Source organism: Moschus berezovskii, chromosome 9 (genome assembly GCF_049115385.1).
Source record: "Moschus berezovskii isolate FMDL1 chromosome 9, NW_MosBer_1.0, whole genome shotgun sequence".
NCBI classification, from domain to species: domain Eukaryota; kingdom Metazoa; phylum Chordata; class Mammalia; order Artiodactyla; family Moschidae; genus Moschus; species Moschus berezovskii.
The window spans coordinates 79481923-79505672 of record NC_142468.1 but is presented as its reverse complement, the minus strand read 5'-3'; the positions used below and the strand labels follow the sequence as shown (position 1 = coordinate 79505672).

General features: G+C 40.1%; 1 long non-coding RNA gene across 2 annotated transcripts in view; it reads left to right on the top strand.

Annotated features, from left to right (window-relative positions):
* The window catches only part of LOC129563591 (uncharacterized), a 78664-nt gene that overhangs the window by 37734 nt on the left and 17180 nt on the right, over nucleotides 1-23750 (top strand). For both annotated transcript variants that reach the window (XR_016038256.1, XR_016038257.1), the window contains exon 3: nucleotides 22662-22778. This is a non-coding gene — a long non-coding RNA (uncharacterized LOC129563591). The remainder of the gene's footprint in view (nucleotides 1-22661; nucleotides 22779-23750) is intronic.

Sequence of the window (23750 nt, the reverse complement as noted above, 5' to 3'; positions counted from 1 at the left end):
ACTTTGCCAACAAAGGTCCATCTAGTCAAAGCTGTGGTTTTTCCAGTAGTCATGTATGCATGTGAGAGTTGGACCATAAAGAAGACTGAGGGCCAGAGAATTGATGCTTTCAAATTGCGGTGCCAGAGAAGACTCTTGAAAGTCCCTTGGACTGCAAGGAGATGAAACCAGTCAATTCTAAAGGAGATCAACTCTTAATGTTCACTGGAAGGACTGATGCTGAATCTGAAGCGCAAATACTTAGGCCACCTGAGTGATGAGCCCACTCATTGGAAAAGACCCTGAGACTGGGAAAGATTGAAAGCATAAGGAGAAGCAGGTGACAGAGGATGAGATGGTTGGATAGCATCACTGACTCAATAGACCTGAATTTAAGCAAACTGAGAGATAAGGGAGGACAGAGGCGCCTGTTGTGCTGCAGTTCATGGGATCACAGAGTCAGATACAATTTAAAGCTGAACAACAACAGCAACACTATATAAATCAACTTTTTTATATTAGAATTTGTTTCAATACAAAAGCTTTCTTGCATATGAGAAGTGGCTACAAGTGTTTATTATTTAACATACTGTCTGCCCCAGTATCATTTTCCTCCTTTAAAATGTGCCACCAGAGTTTTAAGCTCATGGTACAAGCATTGCTACAGATGTGTCTGCAGAGACAGGCGATTCTCTATAGTTTGAGGAAAGCAAAGCACAAGAGAAGGTGAATGACGGAGACCTGTACCTGTGTAACTAAATTATCTGTCTTTTATGGAATAAAAAGGAAAATTCAAGGTAAAAAAAGGAAGCAGCTTATGGATACCTTGAAAATAAGTTAGATTATGTACAATAAGAATCAAAACCAAACTGTCCTTCTGTGCCAAACTAGAAATTGCCACAGGCTATTTCCTTCCTTGAGTCAGACATACGAGAAATACTTTCAGGTTTAAGCGAAATTTACTACTTTTGTTTGCTGAGAAGAGTAAATCCCTTTTATTCAGTCCATTTTGTATTTTTTTAATTTATTTATTTTAATTGGAGGCTAATTACATTATTGTATTGGTTTTGCCATACATTGACATGAATCTGCCCCAGGTGTACATGTGTTCCCCATCTTGAACCCCCTCCCACCTCCCTCCCCATTCCATCCCTCTGGTTCATCCCAGTACACCAGCCCCGAGCATCCTGTATCATGCATTGAACCTGGACCGGCAATTTATTTCACATATGATAATATACATGTTTCAATGCCACTCCCCCAAATCATCCCACCCTCGCCCTCTCCCACAGAGTCCAAAAGACTGTTCTATACATCTGTGTCTCTTTTGCTGTATCATGAGGAACGCTGGGCTGGAAGAAGCACAAGCTGGAATCAAGATTGCTGCAAGAAACATCAATAACCTCGGATATGCAGATGACACCACCCTTATGGCAGAAAGTGAAGAGGAACTAAAAAGCCTCTTGATGAAAGTGAAAGAGGAGAGTGAAAAGGTTGGCTTGAACTTCAACATTCAGAAAACAAAGATCATGGCATCTGGTCCCATCACTTCATGGGAAATAGATGGGGAAACAGTGGAAACAGTGTCAGACTTTATTTTGGTGGGCTCCAAAATCACTGCAGATGCTGATTGCAGCCATGAAATTAAAAGACGCTTACTCCTTGGAAGGAAAGTTATGACCAACCTAGATAGTATATTAAAGTGCAGAGACATTACTTTGCCAACAAAGATCCATCTAGTCAAGGCTGTGGTTTTTCCAGTGGTCATGTATGGATGTGAGAGTTGACTGTGAAGAAAGCTGATTGCCGAAGAATTGATGCTTTTGAACTGTGGTGTTGGAGAAGACTCTTGAGAGTCCCTTGGACTGCAAGGAGATCCAACCAGTCCATTCTAAAGGAGATCAGTCCTGGGTGTTCATTGGAAGGACTGATGCTAAAGCTGAAACTCCAATACTTTGGCCACCTCATGCGAAGCGTTGACTCACTGGAAAAGACTCTGATACTGGGAGGGATTGGGGGTGGGAGGAGAAGGGGATGACAGAGAATGAGATGGCTGGATGGCATCACCGACTCGATGGACATGAGTTTGAGTGAACTCCAGGAGTTGGTGATGGACAGGGAGGCCTGGCGTGCTGTGATTCATGGGGTCGCAAAGAGTTGGACACGACTGAGTGACTGAACTTAACTGATATAGGGTTATCGTTATCATCTTTCTAAATTCTATATATATGTATTAGTATACTGTATTGGTAGTTTTCTTTCTGGCTTACTTCACTCTGTATAATAGGCTCCAATTTCATCCACCTCATTAGCACTGATTCAAATGCATTCTTTTTAATGGCTGAGTAATACTCCATTGTGTATATGTACCAAAGCTTTCTTATCCATTCGTCTGCAGAGGGACATCTAGGTTGCTTCCATGTCCTGGCTATTATAAACAGTGCTGCGATGAACATTGGAGTACATGTGTCTCTTTCAATTCTGGTTTCCTCAGTGTGTATGCCCAGGAGTGCAATTGCTGGGTCGTATGGCAGTTCTATTTCCAGTTTTTTGAGGAATCTCCACACTATTCTCCATAGTGGTTGTACTAGTTTGCATTCCCACCAACAGTGTAAGAGGGTTCCCTTTTCTCCACACCCTCTCCAGCATTTGTTGCTTGTAGACTTTTGGATAGCAGCCATTCTGACTGGCATGGAAAAAAAGAAAGAAGAAAGAACCAAAGAAAGAAAGGAAAAGAAATGAGCTTGAAAAGCTCATGCCATGAAAAGGCATGGAAGAACATTAAGTTCAGAGTACTAAGTGAAAGATGCCAATCTAAAAAGACTATATACAGATTCCAGCCATACAACATTTTGGAAAGGGAAAAACTATGGAGACAATTGAGAGATTGAAAGGGGCAGGAAAGGATTATTAAGAGAAGCACAGAGAATTTTAAGGGCAGTGAAAATGTTCTGTATGGTACCATAAGACTGCATACATATCATTACACAATGTCCAAACCCATACAATGTACAACACCAAAAATAACCTCTAAGGCGGACTGTGTACTTGGGGTGCTAATGATGTGTAAGTTCATAAGGCACACTTGGGGCAGGGGATGGGGAAGATGTCGATAATGGGGAGGCTATGCCTGTGTGAGGGTAGAGAGTGTGTGGGAAATCTCTATATACCTTCCTCTTAGTCTTGCTATGAATCGACAACTTCTCCAAGAGAAGTCTTTTTAAAAGCACTTTTGTGAAACAATCTGTGTGTAACTGTATTTTGGAGAGTATGACTTGTGGAAATGCACCATATTGAGAATCCTGCACAGAGAACATAGGTTGGGGTAGAGTCGTACTGGAATAAGAAGATAATACCAGGCGGTAACTCAAACCCACAGGAACAAATGAAGAGAACTTCGTGTGGGGGAGAAGAAAGTTAATATAACAGACTCTGTGAATATATACTTTTCCTCCTTTCTTCTCTCAGCTTCTTTAAAATACATAATAGTATATAAAGTAATGATTATAACAATGTATTGTTGGGTTTCTAACATATATATGTAGCATCAGTTCAGTTCAGTTCAGTCGCTCAGTCATGTCCAACTCTTTGCAACCCCATAAATCACAGCACTCCAGGCCTCCCTGTCCATCACCAACTCTTGGAGTCCACCCAAACCCATGTCCATCAAGTCAGTGATGCCATTCAGCCATCTCATTCTCTGTTGCCCCCTTCTCCTCCTGCCCCCAATCCCTCCCAGCATCAGAGTCTTCCAGTGAGTCAGCTCTTTGCATCAGGTAGCCAAAGTATTGGAGTTTCAGCTTCATCATCAGTCCTTCCAATGAACACCCAGGACTGATCTCCTTTAGGATGGACTGGCTGGATCTCCTTGCAGTCCAAGGGACTCTCAAGAGTCTTCTCCAGTACCACAGTTCAAAAGCATCAATTCTTCTGTGCTCAGCGTTCTCTATAGTCCAACTCTCAAATCCATACATGACTAATAGAAAAACCATAGCCTTGACTAGACGGACCTTGGTTGGCAAAGTAATGTCTCTGCTTTTTAATATGCTGTCTAGGTGATGGACAGGGAGGCCTGGCATGCTGTGATTCATGGGGTCGCAGAGAGTCGGACACGACTGAGCGACTGAACTGAACTGAACTGAACTAGGTTGGTCATAACTTTCCTTCCAAGGAGTAAGCATCTTTTAATTTCATGGCTACAATCACCATCTGCAGTGATTTTGGAGCCCAGAGAAATAAAGTCAGCCACTTTTTCCACTGTTTCCCCATCTATTTGTCTTGAAGTGATGGGACCAGATGCCATGATCTTAGTTTTCTGAATGTTGAGCTTTAAGCCAACTTTTTCATATATGTATATTACATATATGTAATATATGTATAACAGTAACAGCACAAGAAGGGGAAAGAAGAACAGAACTATATAGGGTAACATTTATATGTCTTAGTGAAATTGTTAGTGTAAGTCTGAAATATATGCTGATAAGTTAAAATGTATATGGTAAATCTGTCATTATGATGCTTAAAATTAAAATGCCATCCAAATTTTTAAAAAATCATTAAAGGAATTAAAATGTTGTATTGAAAATATTTACTTAATGGATGGGAAGTGTGTGTGCCAGTCATTCGTGTGCCTCCTTCATGAGGATTCAGTACAGCTGTGGTGCTGTTATCCCTCTGATGGGAACTCTAACTCGGTGCAAAGCCCCAAAGGTCTGTTACTTATTTTTATTTTATATTGTACTATATTTTATTTACAGTGTTGTGTTTGTTTCAGGTGTATAGCAAAGTGATACAGTCATATATATATATATATATATATATATATATATATGAATTAACAAAAGCAGTTCCCGTCTTTTGATGGGGTGCTCATGGTTTATAATATAAATGGCATCATTTTGAGAGAGGGATAACTTAGGTATGGCATTGGGTTTTTTTTCTTTTTGCAGCCTGAGGCAGTTGTAAAATAACTTAATGTAGCTTTTTACAACTGTGTATTCTATAGTATTTTTTCATTTGGTGAAATTTTAACTGTTAATGTTTTTGGCATTGTGCTTTGTACCATTTATTAAATAAAAATTTAAAAAAAATTTACTTAATGCAAAAGAAAGCAACAAAGAAAGAACAGTAGAACAAGGAAGGCATGACTCATGCAGGCAAAAAAGAAGTAGAATATCAGATGTAAATCCAACTATATCAATAATAACATTGAATATAAAGAGATGAAAAATTTAATCAAAAGGCAGAGATTGTCAAACTGAAATTTTTTAAAAAAGTAAGATCCAACTATGTACTGTCTATTGTAAGCACACTTTTAAAAAACTTTTTATTTCATATTGGAGTATAGCTGATTAACAGGTTTCCCGGGTTGCTTAGTGGTAAACAATCCACAAGCAATGCAGAAGATGTGGATTCGATCCTGGGTTGGGAAGGTCCCCTGGAGAAGGAAATGGCAACCTACTCCAGTATTCTTGCCTGGGAAATCTCATGGACAGAGGAGCCTGGTGGGCTACAGTCCATGGGGTCACACAGAGTTGGACATGACTTAGCCACTAAGCGGATTTCCTTGATAGCTCAGTTGGTAAAGAATCTATCCACAGTGCAGGAGACCCTAGTTTGATTCCTCTGTTGGGAAGATCCCCTGGAGAAGGGAAACGCTACCCACTCCAGTATTCAGCCTTGACAATTCCATGGACTGTATAGTCCATAGGGTTGCAAAGAGTTGGACACAACTGAGCGACTTTCACTTTTCACTTTTAGTCACTAAGCAACAACAACATAGCCAGTTAACAATGTTGTAATAGTTTCAGGTGGACAGCAAAGGGACTTTACATATACATATATTCATTCTTTCCCAAACTGGCTGCCACATAACATTAAGCAGAGTTCCGCATGCTAAACAGGACCTTGTTGGTTATCCATTTTAAATATAGCAGAGTGTACTTGTCAATCCCAAACTCCCCAACTATCCCTTCCTCTTATCCTTCTCCCCTGTAAGTATAAGTTCATTCACTAAGTCTATGAGTCTGTTTTACAGTTAACATACTTTAGATTCAAAGATACAAATAGGCAAAAAGTAAAAGGGCAAAAAAAGAAAAATGTACCTCGCAAATAGCAATTATAGAAAGCTGAAAAGCTGGAGTGGCTATGCTAATATCAGACAACACAGACAGTGAAACAAAATATGTTACCAAAAATAAAGTTGGACTTTTTATAATAATAAATGTGTCAATGCATCAGGAAGATATAATAATTATAGTAGTAAGTGTTAGTTGCTCAGTTGTGTTCAACTCTTTGCAATCCTGTGGACTGCAGCCCACCAGGCTCCTCTGTCCATGGGATTCTTCAGGCAAGCATACTGGAGTGGGTTGCTATTTCCTTCTCCAGGGGATCTTCCAAATCCAGGGATCGAACCCGGGTCTCCTGCATTGCATACAGATTCTTTACCACCTGAGCCACCAGGGAAGCCCAATAATTATATATTCACCAAACAACAGGAATAAAAACACATGGAGCAAACACTGACAGAACTGAAAAGAGAAATAGACAATTCAACAGTAGTCAATAGAGATTTCAATATTCTATTTTCAATAGTGTACAACCCAAGAGAATTAAAACATATGCTCACATAAAAATTTGTACACAAATGTTATAGCAGCATTATTCATAATAGCCAAAAGATGGAAACAATCCAATGATTGGAATGGAACAATCCAACTTATGAATGGATAAACAAAATGTGGTATATCCATACAATGCAATATTATTCAGCCATGAAAAAAGAATATCAATAGGGTTTCTGCCTGTAATTCAGGAGACATAGGTTTGATTCTTGGGTCAAAAAGATTCCCTGGAGAAGGAAATGGCAGCCCTATCCAGTATTCTTGACTGAGCGATCCCATGGGCAAAGAAGCCCCGAGGGCTACAGTCCAGGGGGTTGCAAAAGAGTCAGACACAACTTAGCAACTAAGCATGCACACATGCAAAGAAGTCACAAGAGAATCTTAAAAATATTTTGAGATGAATGAAAATGAAGACACAATGTAATAAAAGTTATGGGATGCCACTTAAGTGGTACTTAGAAATTTATAGGTGTAAATGCTTATGCTGCTGCTGCTGCTGCTAAGTCGCTTCAGTCGTGTCCGACTCGGTGCGACCCCATAGACGGCAGCCCACCAGGCTCCCCCATCCCTGGGATTCCCCAGGCAAGAACACTGGAGTGGGTTGCCATTTCCTTCTCCAATGTGAAAGTGAAAAGTGAAAGTGAAGTCGCTCAATCATCTGACTTGTAGCGACCCCACGGACTGCAGCCTACCAGGCTCCTCCGTCCATGGGATTTTCTAGGCAAGAGTACTGGAGTGGCTTGCCATTGCCTTCTCCTGTAAATGCTTATATTAAAAAGCAAAGAAGATCTCACATGATGTATGTAAGTCAAATCATTATGCTATACACTATAAACTTATCCAATGCTGTATGTAAATTAAATCTCAATAAAACTGGAAGGAAAAAAATTTTTTAATAAAATAAGGTCTGACATGAATAGCCTAACCTTTTATCTTAGTACACTTAGGAGCAAAGTAAAACTAAAGCATGAAGAAGGAAGAAAATAATAAAGATTAGAATGGGAATGAATGAGGTAGAAAATAGAAATGACAGTAGAGAAAATCAGCAAAACCAAAAGTTGTTTCTTGGAAACTTAAACAAAAATTTAGCTAGACTGACCAAGAAAAAATTGGAGAAGACTCAAATTACTAAAATTAGGAATAAAGAGGAGACATCACTACTGACCCTCAGTTCAGTTCAGTTCAGTTCAGTCACTCAGTCGTGTCCGACTCTTTGCGACCCTAGACACACAAATAAATGGATGCATCAGAATGAGGCTGCCAACCTTTCCAAAGTGAAACTGAGCACGAATTTCCCATCCTCTGGCCTCAGTCTCTTTGAAGCACAGAAGGAAAAACAGCTTACAAAGCCATTACTAAAAGCCCCTAAGCTTAGTGATTTTACAATTGCTTGAAAATCTGCCAACATAATCAGGATAAAAGGCATTGCAGCTTACCTACCCAAGTTGTTCCCCTCTCCCACTGGAAAAAAGAACTTGGTGATAACAATGACTTAAAAATGGTAACATTGTGGCAATTACACAAAAAAATTCCCATTACATAAAAACAAAATGATCCGCAGAAGTAAAAAGCACTCATTTGTATTTATTATTGTAGGAACAGCAGTAGATTAAAGCCATGACCCACTCACATCAGCATTGTTGATGGAGATAATACAGTTCAGTCTGAGAATTATGGAGATTCTGGTCTTTGCATCAGATGTAGTGGAAATTTATGGCACTCAGTGGCAGCCAGGTGTCTTGGATTAGTCTTCAGTAAACTCTGCTAACTGGTTCATTTTAGTATTTAGTAAAATAATCTTTATGAGTGTGCACTAGTCACTCATAGTAAAAAGAAAAATAGGACTTGCACAAAGAGGAGCCCCCAATCCCCTTAGGTTTGGCAGATCTTATTTTGAGAATCATTGCTTTGTTTTGCAACTGCACATGGATTGCCATGTATCTACTTGGAAGTATAACATATAACCCAGTGTCAGCAGTGCCTTCCACCTGTCCTTTCAGAAAAAAATGGTAAAGTTGACTTGAATCCCAATCACATGGAAGCCTAAGCTCTTCTCATGATCTCTGTTAAGTTTCAGGGGTGGCATGCAGGTGGATACATTTTATAGTCTCATGATCTCTTTCTTTTGATTCTCTGTTCTCGGGTTATGTGCTGCATAACAGCAATACAGATGAAAAATTCCATCCCTCTTTAAATCCCACCATCAACAAGATCAGAAAGGCATTTTGGGAGGCTGTGTGGGAAGAAGGCAGAAGAGTGAAATGACAGCCGCACAAACCCTTCAAGTATGGATTCATTTTCTCATTCCTAAAATATCTTTCAGCTACCACTTTCTCCACTCCCTTCTTTCCCCCCAGTCTTGGAGGGACGCTGCTCACCTTGTCCCAGCCTCCATCATGTTTGTTCATCTTGATCCTCCTGTGCTCCCTGCTTTTATTTTTTCTTTCTCTTCCTTGTTTAGAACAACAAACAAACTTAATCAGCCTCTCAGAGAGAAGAGCTTTAATATTTTCCAAAGGCATGGCACCTGTGAATACATGCTCAGGCTTCTGGGGTCTCACCTTCAGCTCATTCCCAGGGTTAATATAAGAACTTTTCCTTGTGAATCAACTGTGACTGGCGTATCAGATTATGTGAGAACTTGGCAAGTCGTGTGGAGCTACCTGGCTAGATAGGAGGCAGAGGAAGTTCTCAAGAAAGACAGTCATTTTCTCAGAAGAAGGTGGTGGGAGTGTGGTGCCAGAAAAGAACTAACGGTTTAGGAAATATTTCCTGAAGAAGGAGTTAATGGAGTAGGCACGTTATGGGAAAGAGAGGACTAATGCAGCAGGATAAACAGCTAGAGTAGAGAGAGGCTTCCCTGGTGGCCCAATGGTTAATACTCTGTTTCTACTGCAGGGGGTGTGGGCTCGAGCCCTGATCAGCAACTAAGATCTGAGATCCCATGGGCCTGACAGCAGGACCAGAAAAAAAAAAGCTAACGTGGGGAGATTATCCCTCTTCAGGAGGAAGGAGCCTCTTTTATGGAGATAGCCTAAAAGAAGAGGGTACAAGTAAGATGCATTTGCAGGGAGTAAGGGTGGTCATTTGAGGGCATACTTGTGCAGTGACTTGGATTTCCTCAAGGAAGTCAGGAACAAGGTCATCTAGTGACTGAGGCCAGAAGTAGAAGAGGGCTCAGCATTGTGACTGGAGGTCATTATTTACCTGTGTTTCTCATGTGTAATGTTGTACAATCTTGTCCACCATACACACCCACTTATGAATAGGAACAGATGAAAAATATGATCACATGGATCCTGGGCTGTGGTTTTGTGAGTCAAGTAAGACAGAAGGACATGAAGACCAGTCAGCAAACAGAGCACAGAACAAAAATGCCATCTAGGGGGAGATGGTAAATTGGAAGAAAATTTAATGGCTCAGAGGACTGGCCATGGATAAGATGAGCTATGTTGGGAGCAAAAGAGTAAGCTATAGAAATAAGAGATTGTTGGCAGAGAGTACTCTGTTAATATTTAGAGGTTGTCACTGAAGATCAGCTTTACATTATGACAGAGTATGACCCACAGGAACTCTGTGTGCTGTAAGTGAAAATGCCTGGCATTGAGAAGAATGAGGAACTCAGAAGCCAGAGTGTGGTCAGTTTGGATGAAGACTCAGCCAAGGGCACAGACCCCACACGAGAGAAACCAGGAGGATGGAATATGGCAACAACAACATTGTGGCAGAGGAGAAGAAAACTTTCGTATTTCATAAAAGAATTTTATTTATTGAAATGAAGTCATAATTTGCATGGAATAAATACCAAAATCACTCATTTTGTGTGGGAATCAGAGTTGATCCTCGAGTGATGATGGGTAAGAGGAAGTATAAGAAGCCTGGCAGGCTACAGTCCCTACTGTTGCAAAGAGTTGGACATGACTGGAGTGACTTAGCATGCATGCACGGCACAATGGCAGAGAGAAAAAGTGATCGCAAGCACAGTGTTTGATTCTGTGCTTCACAAAGGTCAAGACAGATCTCTAAAGCCTGAAAGGAGAGCACGTCCAGATTTTGTTTTCTAAATAAAGGCTAAAATGGGTGTGGGTTGAATGCCTGCTTGCCCAAGTTGTGCTCTTCAGTCAGTCAGTCAGTCAGTTCAGTCGCTCGGTCGTGTCCGACTCTCTGCGACCCCATGAATCGCAGCACGCCAGGCCTCCCTGTCCATCACCAACTCCCGGAGTTCACTCAAACTCATGTCCATCGAGTCGGTGATGCCATCCAGCCATCACATTCTCTGTCGTCCCCTTCTCCTCCCACCCCCAATCCCTCCTAGCATCAGAGTCTTTTCCAGTGAGTCAACTCGTCGCATGAGGTGGCCAAAGTATTGAAGTTTCAGCTTTAGCATCAGTCCTTCCAATGAACACCCAGGACTGATTTCCTTTAGAATGGATTGGTTGGATTAAGCCTTATAGTGATGGATTTGGGGAGTTACTGAAACAGTTAGAGCAAGGAATGCTGCTCTAAAACTGGGTAAACAAGAACAACAGAAGATACAAACGAGCTTATAAGGAAAACAGAAATAGACCTTCAGGCATAGAAAACAAACTTATGGATACCAAAGGGGAGAGGTGGGGAATAAATTAGGACAGGATGAACATACACATACTGCTATATACAAAACAGATAAACAAGGAGGAACTTTTGTGCAGCACAGGGAATTCTACTCAATATTCTGTAATAATCTATATGGGAAAAGAATGGTGAGCTATAGTCCATAGGGTCACAAAGAGTTGGTGACTTAACACACACACATGTATATGTATAACTGAATCACTTTGCTGTTCACCTGAAACTAAGACAACATTGAAATCAACTAGACTTCTTTTAAAAAAAAATTTTCATAGACCCCAAAAAAACTGGGTAAATAAATGCCTCATTAAAAACTAAACACACGCACGCACACACACATGCATACACACCCCTCTGAGTCCTCACTCTAAAAGACAGTTGCCATGCAGAAGAAACAGATAGTTGAACAAACAAATAACTTAAAAGTGCTTGAAGAGTCTTCTTTCTAGATTAAAAGTTCTTGGTGGAGTTAATGAGACAAGCTGTAAAGGAGGGCATATCTGGACATGTTGAGTAAAGCAGTATAAAAGCTCTGGAAACTTTCAATCTGTTTCTTCAGAACTCACTGTCCCTCAGGGAAAATGAGATTTTGCCTCTCATTTGACACTCAGACTTGAATTTGCAGATCTGCATCTTACAAAGTACTGTTTACCCATCTGTAAAACTTCCACCTATCAATGAACGGAGAAATTCTCTCAGGCTACCAAATTACCAGGTAATCCTAACAAAGAAGATAAATATTGAATTTCCCTTTTTGATCATTACTCATAAGCTTTCTGGGACAAAATCTGAAAAAAAGGAATAATTCCTGAAGAGAAAGACATCTGAACATGTTATTTCTGTTTATGACTTCAAGCAGCAAAGATTTAATTGCTAACTATAGGCAAATCAGGCTGTTAAAATTATACAAATAATGAAAAGTTCGTTTTAAATGCCAGAGTATGCTCTAAGAAGAAAGTGAAAATTTCCCTGATGAACTAGAATTCAATCCATTCATTAATTCACTTATTCAAGATACAGTTATACTAAAGACCAGAGATAATAATGAGCATTAGTAAAAACAAAGTTATTTTTAGTAAAAGTTGCTGGCAAGTATTAAGGCCTAGATACTCCTAGTAGGAGACAGATATGTTTCTTTTTTTTTTCAGTCCTTTGGAGAAATTTGTGCTGTGTGTGCTCAATTGCCTTAGTTGTGTCCGATTCTTTGTGACCCTGTGGACTGTGCTCACCAGGCTCCTCTGTCCATGGGATTCACCAGGCAAGAATACTGGAGTGGGTAGCCATTTCCTTCTCCAGCGTAATCTTCCCAACCCAGGGATTGAACCTGAATCTCCTGCATTGCAGGCAGATTCTTTACCCACTGTGCTACCTGGGAAGTTCAACAGGTGAACCACAAGGGCCTTGTCTGGGAGAATTTTAGATGTGTTCTTATCTGAATTTATTTTCCAGGCAAGAGTACTGGAGTGGGGTGCCATTGCTGTCTCTGATTCCAATAATTAAATGTTTGTAAATCTGATTTGGCATACCAACTTACGTTGATGAACAACATCTATGTTTAGAAATAAAAGGAGTCTGGAGCAAGCCAGAAGACATACTCCGATTGTTTTTCTGCTGAAAAAGTAGTTCATTTCAGCTTCTCCTACAATGGGAATGTATCTTGCTTAGTCCAGGAAGAGGCGGGCAAAATCATATACAGAAAACCCATTACAGCTACTGTGAGAGAACTTGTTTGCTTGGAGACTGCAGGATCGTCATTTTAATGGCTGTACATTTCACTGGTTAGACTTAATTTAGAGGGAAGAATAATCCCGTCTTCTGCAGTCTCTAAAGTTCTGTCTGATTAACCACTGATTAGCATCAACTCAGAAGAAAGATCTGCTATCAAAATTCATGCTATTAAAACTGGAATTGAAAACCGTGACAATGAAAATGGCAAGTTTTCTTAGTGTCATGTTATGTGCTTTGAAATCGCCAGAGTCCTTTCAGTCTCTGTGGTGTGAGAATGCGGGCTTTTGTTCTGGAGGAGAGCCCTTGGTGAGAGAGGGCACACACAGTGTTAGCCAAGGACTTGGCCTGGGAGCAGATCCCAGAGCGACATGAATATTAGCTCAGCATTTATGCTACTGGCTCTGTTGTATTGCTGAGATTTTTATTTCCTCTACTCATAGATTTTGTGGGCACTTGAGGATGGCACACAGAAGGATTTAAGTATTTGAAAAACAATGAGAACTCAACACAGTTTCTAAGAGCCCTGATTTCCCTGAGCGTTTTGATTTTGGCAGTAATTATAAATCTCATTTTAGCAGCTTATGCCCAGGAGGTTCTGTGGAAGTAAGGAGAACGATTCTTCAGGGAAGCTGTATTTGTACTCCAACTACTGAACATACTTGGGCCCTGACAGATTACTTTATTTCATATATTTAAGGTTAGGACTACTGACTGTATCTTCTGAAAGTTCCAATAAAAACTCATGCAGCTGGCAAAAATTTTATACATGTTGATACATAATATTGAAACCATAAACAAACTCATTTGAAAGGAAAAAAATAATTATAACATTAGGGGAAAATGTGTACAGAGATCCTGTGGGTTGCTGAAGAGCAGTGATATTTTTTTAAAAATGTAGTTGAGATAGATTTTTCTTTTCGTATTGGTCAACAGTTGCTATTAGGATATTGGGAAAAGAAAAAAAAAAAAAGGACATTGGGTTGCAAGTGCAGATATCCAGAAGAAAAATGGTTTAAGCAAAAAAGCCATTGATGGGTTCACCTCCTGCTAGATCCGGGACCTCCCACATTATCAACAGTCACTCCTGCATCTTCTCTTGTTCTCCAACTCTGCTCTGCCTTCCTCTATGTTGGCTTCATTCTCAAGCTAGGCATTCGTCCCATTGTGTTGGAAGGGTGGTTATCACCAACTCCAGGCTTACTTCAACCAGACTAGTAGCCTCGAGGAGAGAGAGTGCCTTCTTCCCCACGATTTCTGGAAAATCACGGGAATGACATCGACTGGCCTGACCGGGCAGGTGCCCGTCCCTGAATCAGGTGCCTGTAAGTTGTGCTTTACTTCACCGTGCCAGGACCACAGGCCCAACACAGAACTGAGAGACTGGGTCTGCATCTCAGCAAATGAAACTGTAAGCAGCCACAATTGTTTGGAGTGGTTCCCGGAAGGCTCTATGGTATGCTGTTAGCAAAGGAAGAGGGAAAGGATGTTGGTCAGGTACATACAACAGGTTGCAAGAATTAGAGGTAAAGTTCAGTTTACCTCTAATGATAAGATTTCATTGCAAAGATTCATGTGAAAATAAGGGAGGGCAGAAAATAATCTCAGCACTGTTCATGGACAAACGTAGTTCCCAATTCGGCTTTAGCTCCAGCGGTCCGACTGCGACCCTGGAACAGAGCAGCCTCTCTAGAAACCACCACATTCTCGAGTCACATGCAGAGTAGACAGTCGGACACATCCATTTTGGTGCTTCTATTCCTTCCTCTCCATAGCTACGAATTCACTTCTGCTCTTCATTTTTTCCTCTCTATTGACTTCGGTTTATTGCTTTCTTCCAATGCATTTCTTCTCTTCTGTGCTACTAATTTTGTTGTCTGTTAATTTCTGCTTTCAACACATTTGCTTCAGTTTTCTTTAGAATTTATCTATGGTTCTCTTTCAAGCAAAATTTTACTTAAATAGCTCATTAATTTTCCATCTTTCTTGTTTTCTAATATATGCAATTAAGGCTATAAATTTCCTCCTAAGCTCTCCATTGGCCGTTTCCCACAAGTTTTGACATGTAGTGCTTTCTGTGTCATTTGGTTCTGAATATTTTACAATTTTATTATAAATTATCCCACAGCTTCCAAAAAATTTGTTATGGAGCTATACTATACATAAAGTGCACAATTCTTGAGTGAATAATCCAAGAAAATGTTTGTATGTATACACCTGATTAGCCACTGCATAGATCAGGATATAGAACATTTTTAGCATCCCAAAGAACATCCTTACGCCACTTCTCCATGAATATATCCCTAGAGGTAACTACTGTTGACTTAAATATCATAGATTAGTTTTACCTCTTTTTGAACATCATCTGAATTGGAATCATATATTCCATTTTGTGACTGCAAGATTTATCCATGTTGTAGCAATGGTTGGCTATTCTTTCCTCTCCATTACTGGAAACAAATATACTCATTTGTCTGTTCTAGTCGATGCCTATTTGGGTTGTTTCTAGCCTGAGGCTATTATGAATAAAACTACTGCGGATGTTCTTACAGATGTCTTTTGGTGGACCTGGTTACTCATTTCTCTCACTGACTGACACTGACTTGGATACATTGTTAGCAGGAGAATTGCTAGGTCATAGGATAGACACATATTTAGTTTTATTAGATACTTCCAAACAGTTTTCCATAGTGGTTTTTACCCGCTTACACTCCCACCAGTAATATGTGAGAGTTCTCATTGTTTCACATCCCATCAATGTTTTATATTGTCCATTTTTCTTTTTGAATTTTAGCTATTTTAATTGTATAATATCTCAAAGTCTTTTTAGTCTGCATATCCCTGCTGAATATAATTTTGAACACCTTTTTATATATTTGTTGACCATTCACGTATCTTCCTTTATGAACTATTTATTCAGAACTTTTGCCTATTTCTACAGTGGATTATTTGTCTTCCTAAATTCATATGCTCTGTTTATGAATCCTTTATCTGTTACATGTATTGTGAATTTCTCCTCCCAGTCTTTTCATTCTCTAAATGATACCTTTTGATGAATTTGTTTGTAACTCTATGAAATATATTTCTTTTCTTTCAATGATAGTGCTTACTGTGTTCTATTTAGGAAATCTTTGCCCACTCCAAGGTCATCAAGATCTTTTCTTCTAAAAGCTTCATTGTTTTGCCTTTCATGTTGAAGTTTATTACCCATTTCATTTTAATTTTTGTGTATGGTGTTATATCGGAATCAAAGTTCATTTTCTTTTCCATGTGGTTAGCTAACTTATCCAACACCACTTACTGAAAAGAATATTGAAAAGATAACCTTCTCCCACCACCAAAGAATGGCAGTGGTATTTTTCTGTGAGTCTGTTCTAGACTCTTATTTTGTTTCCATTATTTTAATTGACTATCCATGTGCCTAAAGCACATTGTCTTATTTAATATGCTATGTGGTAAGTATTGAAATCTTCTCATCTAAATCTTCAAATTTTTCTTCTGCAAGATTGATTTGGTGGTTCTAGATTCTTTGCATTACCATATGAATTTTTAAATCAGCTTGTCAATTTCCACAAACAAACGTCTGTTGGGATTTGACTGAGATTGTATGGAATCTATAGATCAATTTGGATAGAACTAATATTTAATCAATATTCAGTCTTCTATTTCATGAAAGTGGCATATCTGTCTATTTATTTAGGCCTGCTTTAAATTACTCATTGATGTTTTATTTCCAGAATTAATTTCTGGATGTTTGATTTTTTTACCTATGAAAAATAATATTTAAAAGATTTTATATTCTGATCTTCATTGTTAATATTACATAGAAATACAATTGATTTTTGCATATTGACCTTACATCCAGTAACCTTACTAAGTTCACATATGAATTTAAATAAGTTGTTGGTGTAGTGGGGGATAGTTTGGATTTTCTCCATACACACTCATGTGTAAAATAGTGACACTTTTATTACTTCCTTTAAAAACTCTATGCCTTTTATTTCTTCTTGCCTTATGGCACCCTTGAATTTTTACTAGTGTGCATCAAGAAATTCCAAAACATATAAGGGTTTCTTCTCTCTTTTTATTATTACTATCTTTGCTGCACTCTTTTTGGGGAAAAAAGTTGTAAGATATTAGTTCTTAAGAATTTATTAAGCCCTGCTTTGTGGTCCAGTATATGATGAATTTTTGCACAGGCTACATGTCATTTGTCCCCAGATTCATGCAATCTAACTGTGGAAGAAGATGCACCATATATTGGCTGTTTATTCAAGGCATGTGCCATATCCTGTAAGAGAGTGTCCTAACCTTGAGGGTGCTTTGGCCAAAACTGTGTCTTCAGTAAGCTTTTCTGCTTTGCTAGCAATCCAGTGGCTAAATTAAAGATGGGGCGCGTAGCAGGATCAATGAATTACAGCAGGGTAAACTCATCGTCGTAGCTTCTTTGCTGTAGAGTGTGTCTCCATACTAGGACTCAGTGGTCAGGGTCCCACTAGTTTTTCTGTAAGTTTCCCTATTTTAATGTAACAGGCTTTATGGTTTTGACAATTTAACTGGTGCTGCAACTGTTTTAGTCAGACTCTAAGCTTGGTCCTCAGACTCATCTTTTTCAACTGTAGGAGATAAGATACTCTTTAAAGCTGCTATCAAGATTTTCTGACATAACCTGAGTTCTGATTCAGTTATTTCACTTCTCTTTTTCCTTACTTCTGCGGTCCAGGCAGGTCAGAATAACCCAGAGGACACATAATCCCTCAAATCACCATTGTTGTCACAGAAATCAAGTTCCACAGCTATTTGATCCCCCAGTATTTCGCCCTTCCATGTCATCAACAGGGACAGTTTGAGTAATCATGATACTATTATTTGTCAAGGATTACCCACAGCCCCATTTCTCCTGTACTCTTTAAATATTGCAGACAGTTCTAATCTGATGCCATTTTAAAGATTCTGATTTGTTTTCTGGGTTATATACCAATTACTGTGCCAATCAGAGTCTCAGCAGGAAATAGTGCATTGAAACTGGATAATTTTGAAAGAGTTTTACAAAAGGACAGTTTATAAAAGCGCGGGCAGAGTAAGGCAAACCACAAAGAATAGTGCAATATTCTGGTACTATGAACAGCAGCATCAATGAAGAGGCAAGGAGAGGGGGCAGTCACCAGAATCTAGTTTAGAGAATTTCCCGATAGGAAAATAAGGACTTAGAGCAAGAGATGCGGCCCATGGCAGCTCTGAAGGGAGGTTTACATTGTTGAGTCACTAAGACGTGCCCGACTCTTGTGACCCAGTGGACTATAGCCCACCAGGCTCCTCTGTCCTTGGGACTGTCTAGGCAAGAACAGTAGAGTGGGTTGCCATTTCCTTCTCTAAGGGATCTTCCTGACCCAGGGATTGAGACTGCATCTCCTGCATTGGCAGGTGGATTCAGACACTCAGTGCTTAAAACTGATGCTCAGGATGCATTCTTCCTGGGCCTGAGAAGAACCAAGCCAACTGCTCTTGAGACTACAAGCGCATGCTTTTTACAGCAGAAGAGATACAAACAGTGAATAAGTATGAAAAGATGGTCAACCTCACCATTGATCAAAGAGACACAAATGAAATGACAATTTGCCTTTTATAAATAGAGCTAGCAAAGAGTAAAATGATAAAACTGACAAAGGCTTAATTTTCAAAATACATGAATAGCTCATACAACTCTATAACAACAACAACAGCAACAGCAAAAAACTCAAGCAACCCAATCAAAAAAAAATGGGCAGAATACCTAAACAGGCCTTTCTCCAAAGGAGACATATAGATGGCCAACAGGTACATAAAAAGATGCTCAACACTGCTAATTAATAGAGAAATGCAAATCAAAACTTCAATGAGGTATCACCTCATACTGGTCAGAATGGCCATCATCAAAAAATCTGCAAATAATAAATGCTGGAAAGGATATGGAGAAAAGGGAACCCTCCAATGCTGTTTGTGGAAATGTAAATTTGTGCAGCCACTGTGGGAAACAGTCTGGAAATTCTTTTAATCCTTTAAAAAAGTTACCATTGATCTGGCAATACTACTCCTGGGCATATTCCCAGAAAAGACGAAAACTCTAATTTGGAAAGATATATGCATTTCAGTGTCCAGAGCAGCAGTATTTACAATAACCAAGACATGGAAGCAACCCAAATGTCCATTGACAGACGAATGGCTAAGGAAGGTATGGGACATATGTATAGCAGAATATTGCTCAGCCACAAAAAGAGTAAAATAATGCCATTTGTATGCAGCAACATGGATGGACTAGAGATTATCATACTAAGTGAAGTAAGTCAGAAAGTGACAGACAAGTATTATATAATACCAACTTATATGTGGGATCTAAAAAATAACATAAATGAACTTCTTTACAAAACAGAAATGCATTCACAAAGGAAAAACAATTGATGTTTACCAAAGAGGAAGCAGGGAGGGGTAAATTAGGAGTATGGGATTGACAGGTATATACTACTATATGTAAAATATACAATATAACTAACAAGGACCAACTATAGAGCATAGGGAACTATACTCACTATATTGTAATAATCTAGAATGGAAAAGAATCTGAATCTGAATGGAAAAGAATCCAGTTGCTTCAGTCGTGACTCCTGGCGACCCTGTGGACTGTAGCCCGCCAGGCTCCTCTGTCCATGGGATTCACCAGGCAAAAATACTGGAGTGGGTTGCCATGCCTTCCTTCAGGGGATCTTCCCAACCCAGGGATTGAACCATGTCTCCTGCATTGCAGGTGGATTCTTGACTGCTGAGCCACAGGGCTGAATCACTTTGCTGTATTTGAAACTAACACAATATTGTAAATCAACTATAATTCAATTAAAAAAAAAAAGTTGGTAATATCCAGTGTCAGTGAGAATGTGGAGAAAAGGGCCCTCTTGTGCAGTCTTGGTGGGAATGTAATCTGGTACAGGTCTTCTGAAGGGCAATTTGGCAATGTGTATCAAGTAGTAAAATGTGAATATGCTTGGATAAAGCAGTTCTGCACACTGTACAAGAGCGTAGTGCAGGGCAATGCAGTCCTGCCTGAGCCTCTTGTACTCCTCTTGCTGTGTGTTCTAGGACTGCAAGATCCTGGCTCCTGTTTTACTGAGGCTATTTCTCAGGATTACTTTTATATAGCTGGTAAACTCAAGGAATAAATTAATATCTTCTAGCTCAAGAGCAGTCTCGTTGAGTGCTCGCTATAAAAGCAGTGGATTCTCCAAGCTCAGTGTTCCTCAGCTGCCACACAAATCCACGATGTGCATAGCATCTGTCTGGCCCATTTTTTTGTATCACCTCCATGGGACTTGGCAGCCAAAGCCACCAACACAAACATGTTGATGTTCATGCTGCTTGCTGTGCAATGAGTAATCCTTTGTCACTACAAAAAGATGAGTATATCCATTTCTGCTGCTGCTGCTAAGTCGCTTCAGTCGTGTCCGACTCTGTGAGACCCCATAGATGGCAGCCCACCAGGCTTCTCCGTCCATGGGATTTTCCAGGCAAAGTACTGGAGTGGGTTGCCATTGCCTTCTCCGATAACCATTTCTACAGATGAGTAAATCGGAGATTGTTGAAGTTAAGTGAACATCTCAAATCATACATTTACAAAGCCAGGACCAGAGCCCAGGGTGACTGAGCCTCTGCAGTTAAACGCAGAACACCTGGATAAGCGGTTTGAGGGCCTGATGGACAAGTACAGGGAGCGCTGTCAGTCAGACTTCATCTCATTAGCCTACGGGGCTATTTGACGCTTACAATCACTTTAAATGTCCAAACTGTTTCCTGCATCAGTTGTTCTCAAATTCTGCCCCCTACCCCAGACAAGAAGTGTCAGCATCTTCTGATAACTTGTTAGAAATGCAAGATCCTACCAGATAAAGTTCTGCAACCTGTTTTATATATATATATATGAAGATTTTATTTTGGAAAGTTTTCCTTTAGCCTATCAGCTTAGGCAATATTTTTGAAAAAAAGATAGAAAGTTTAATAAATTAAGCCAATTAAGAGATGTCCAGGCCTCCCTTACAGCAATGGACATTTATTGTTTAACCAATTGAAAAATAATTAAATTTTTACATAATCATTTTAGCGTTAACCATCTTTTCAGATTTTCATTATCTTCATTGATTTTTTTTCCTTTATGGTTTATTACAGGATATTGAATGCAGTTCCCTGTGTTACACAGTCAGACCTTGTTGTTTACCCAACCTACATAAACTAGTTTGCACCTTCTCGCCCCAAGCTCCTCGTCTGTCCCTCCCCCAGCCATCCTCCACTTGGCACCTCCAGGTCTGCTCTTCGTGTCTATGAGCCGGCTTCTGTTTCTGGATGAGTTCACTTGTGTCATGTTCTGGGTCCTATCTGTGTCTCACCATTGATTTGGGAGCACACTCAACTTTGCACAGCTCTGCTCCCATGCACAGGGCAACTCCTCACCAGCTGAGCTGTCACCTTACCGAGAAACTGCTGAGTTGGTTCCCACACCTATTTACACCAGTTGTATTTGTCACTCTATTTCCGTATTTCAATTTATTATATTTGCCAATGAATTATGTGGGCAAAAAGAAAGAGAATTATTTCAGTGAAAGTGAAATGGAATCTTTCAGAAAGATTCCATGAACACAGTCACTAAAAAATACTCTTGAAAGCGGGAGAAAAGAAGTAAATACCTAAATGTTTTGTACTTAGTATGTTTCATTTCAGTAAGCTTGTTCGTTGCCTGACATTATTCCTGGAGGAAAAAGTGTTCAGTGCCAGGCATCTTTGTGAGCATATTAAAAACAAATGTTGGTAATTCTATGATAATGACACTGTTGTTTAAATCTAAACTTTAAGCAATTGCATATAGAGATAGTTTACCGATTAGTAACAAAGGCCCTGAAACAGAAAGACGTGAAATCCGAGTAGTGGACAGGAACAGCCAGACTGTCATAAAAAAAATAATAATAATTTAAATGAAAGAAGAGGAGAATTTGGACAACATATTAAAGAAGAGACATTCAGACCAGAGTAGACTAGAGACTATTTTTGGCTGTTCTTAGCCAATGGCATTTTAAAGCAATTCTTTATTGAAAAAGAAATTGGAAATTAATATTAGGAATAGTGTGTACCATTTGTTTATTACATGTAATTGTGGTTAAACTGGTTCTTACCTCATAGTGTAGATTCAGCCATTTCTCACAAATCCTGTTGGTACTTTAATGAAAGCTGGAATTGAGTCAGCCCCTAGCCCCCCACCTCACTCCTCTCTGGAGCACCATGGAATATAGACAGCCACAGGCCTCCTGCCTGAAACGGCCAGCACTTGGTGCCCAGGGCGGGCAGTATCAGACCAGCAGTCCCTCTTAACTGAATACTTTGTTTATTCCAGTTTTATCTAGATATGGTTGACATACAGCACTGTATACTGAATAGTATTTTAACAGGCTAATTTCTGTCTAGGAGTGTAACACACTCTAGAAACCATCTAAATGTAGCAAAGGTTTCCTTCTGCACCCCTAGCCATGTGTTCCCTCCTAACCTCATTAAGAAAGAAAACAGGGGCTTCCCTGGTGCTGCAGTAGTTAAGAATCTGCCTGCCAATGCAGTGGACACAGGATTGATCCCTGGCCCAGGAAGATCCAACGTGCCTCTAAGTAACTAAGGCCACGTGCCACAATTATTGAGCCTAGTCTCTCGAGCCCGCAGGCCGCAGCTACTGAGCCCGCACACCACAAGTCCTGAAGCCCACCCGCCATAGAGCCGCCACCACGATGAGAAGGAGAAAGCCCTTAACGCAGCAACGAAGACCCAGCACAGCTAAAAGTAAGCGTCTTAAAAAAAACAAAGAAAGAAAGAAAACGGATGTGAAGATATGCCTCCTAGAGCCTAAAGGAAGAGGGAACCATTTAGAGGGTAATGACACTGAGGTTACTGTGGGCACTCCTAAAGGGCTTTGTGACTGGGGCACAGAGGCTTCTGGAAAACATGACTAAGACACAGCTAAGTGGATCCGTGGCCTAGGGCTGGGTGTGGGGACCTCTTCCTCTTACCCCTACAACCAAGGTCTCTGCTTGGGGAAAAAAAGAAGTAAGGGAGGGATTCAGGTGAAATGGGTGGTAACAGTTAGGCTGAGGCAGTCTGATGGAAGGGCGACGGTGAGAGAGGGAAGGAAAAGAAGATAACTGATTAAGGTCAGAGAGAGAGTATTCATTCAGCTGGATGAGGGGTGTGTGTGTGTGTAAGTCAGTAAGAGTCACGTGTGCTCTTGCTCCAAGGACAGACTTTAGAGTAATTTGTTTCGATGCAATCAGACCACATCGATTTGCTTACTTTTGTTTACCTTCTTGTTTACTTTTTGCAAAAATATTTTTAAAAGATTTAAAGGATTAGAGTTCAGAATCTGGTGTTGGACAGGCAAGGTTTCAATAAAATGGCTTTGCCACTAATTAGCTGTGTAAGCTTAGTTCATTTTAGTCGCTCAGTCGTGTCCAACTCTTTGCGACCCCATGAATCGCAACATGCCAGGACTCTCTGTCCATCACAAACCCCCGGAGTTCACTCAAACTCATGTCCATAGAGTCGGTGATGCCATCCAGCCATCTCATTCTCTGTCAACCCCTTCTCCTCCTGCCCCCAATCCCTCCCAGCATCAGAGTCTTTTCCAGTGAGTCAATTCGTCACATGAGGTGGCTAAAGTACTGGAGTTTCAGCTTCAGCATCAGTCCTTCCAATGAACACCCAGGACTGATCTCCTTTAGAATGGACTGGTTGGATGTCCTTGCAGTCCAAGGGACT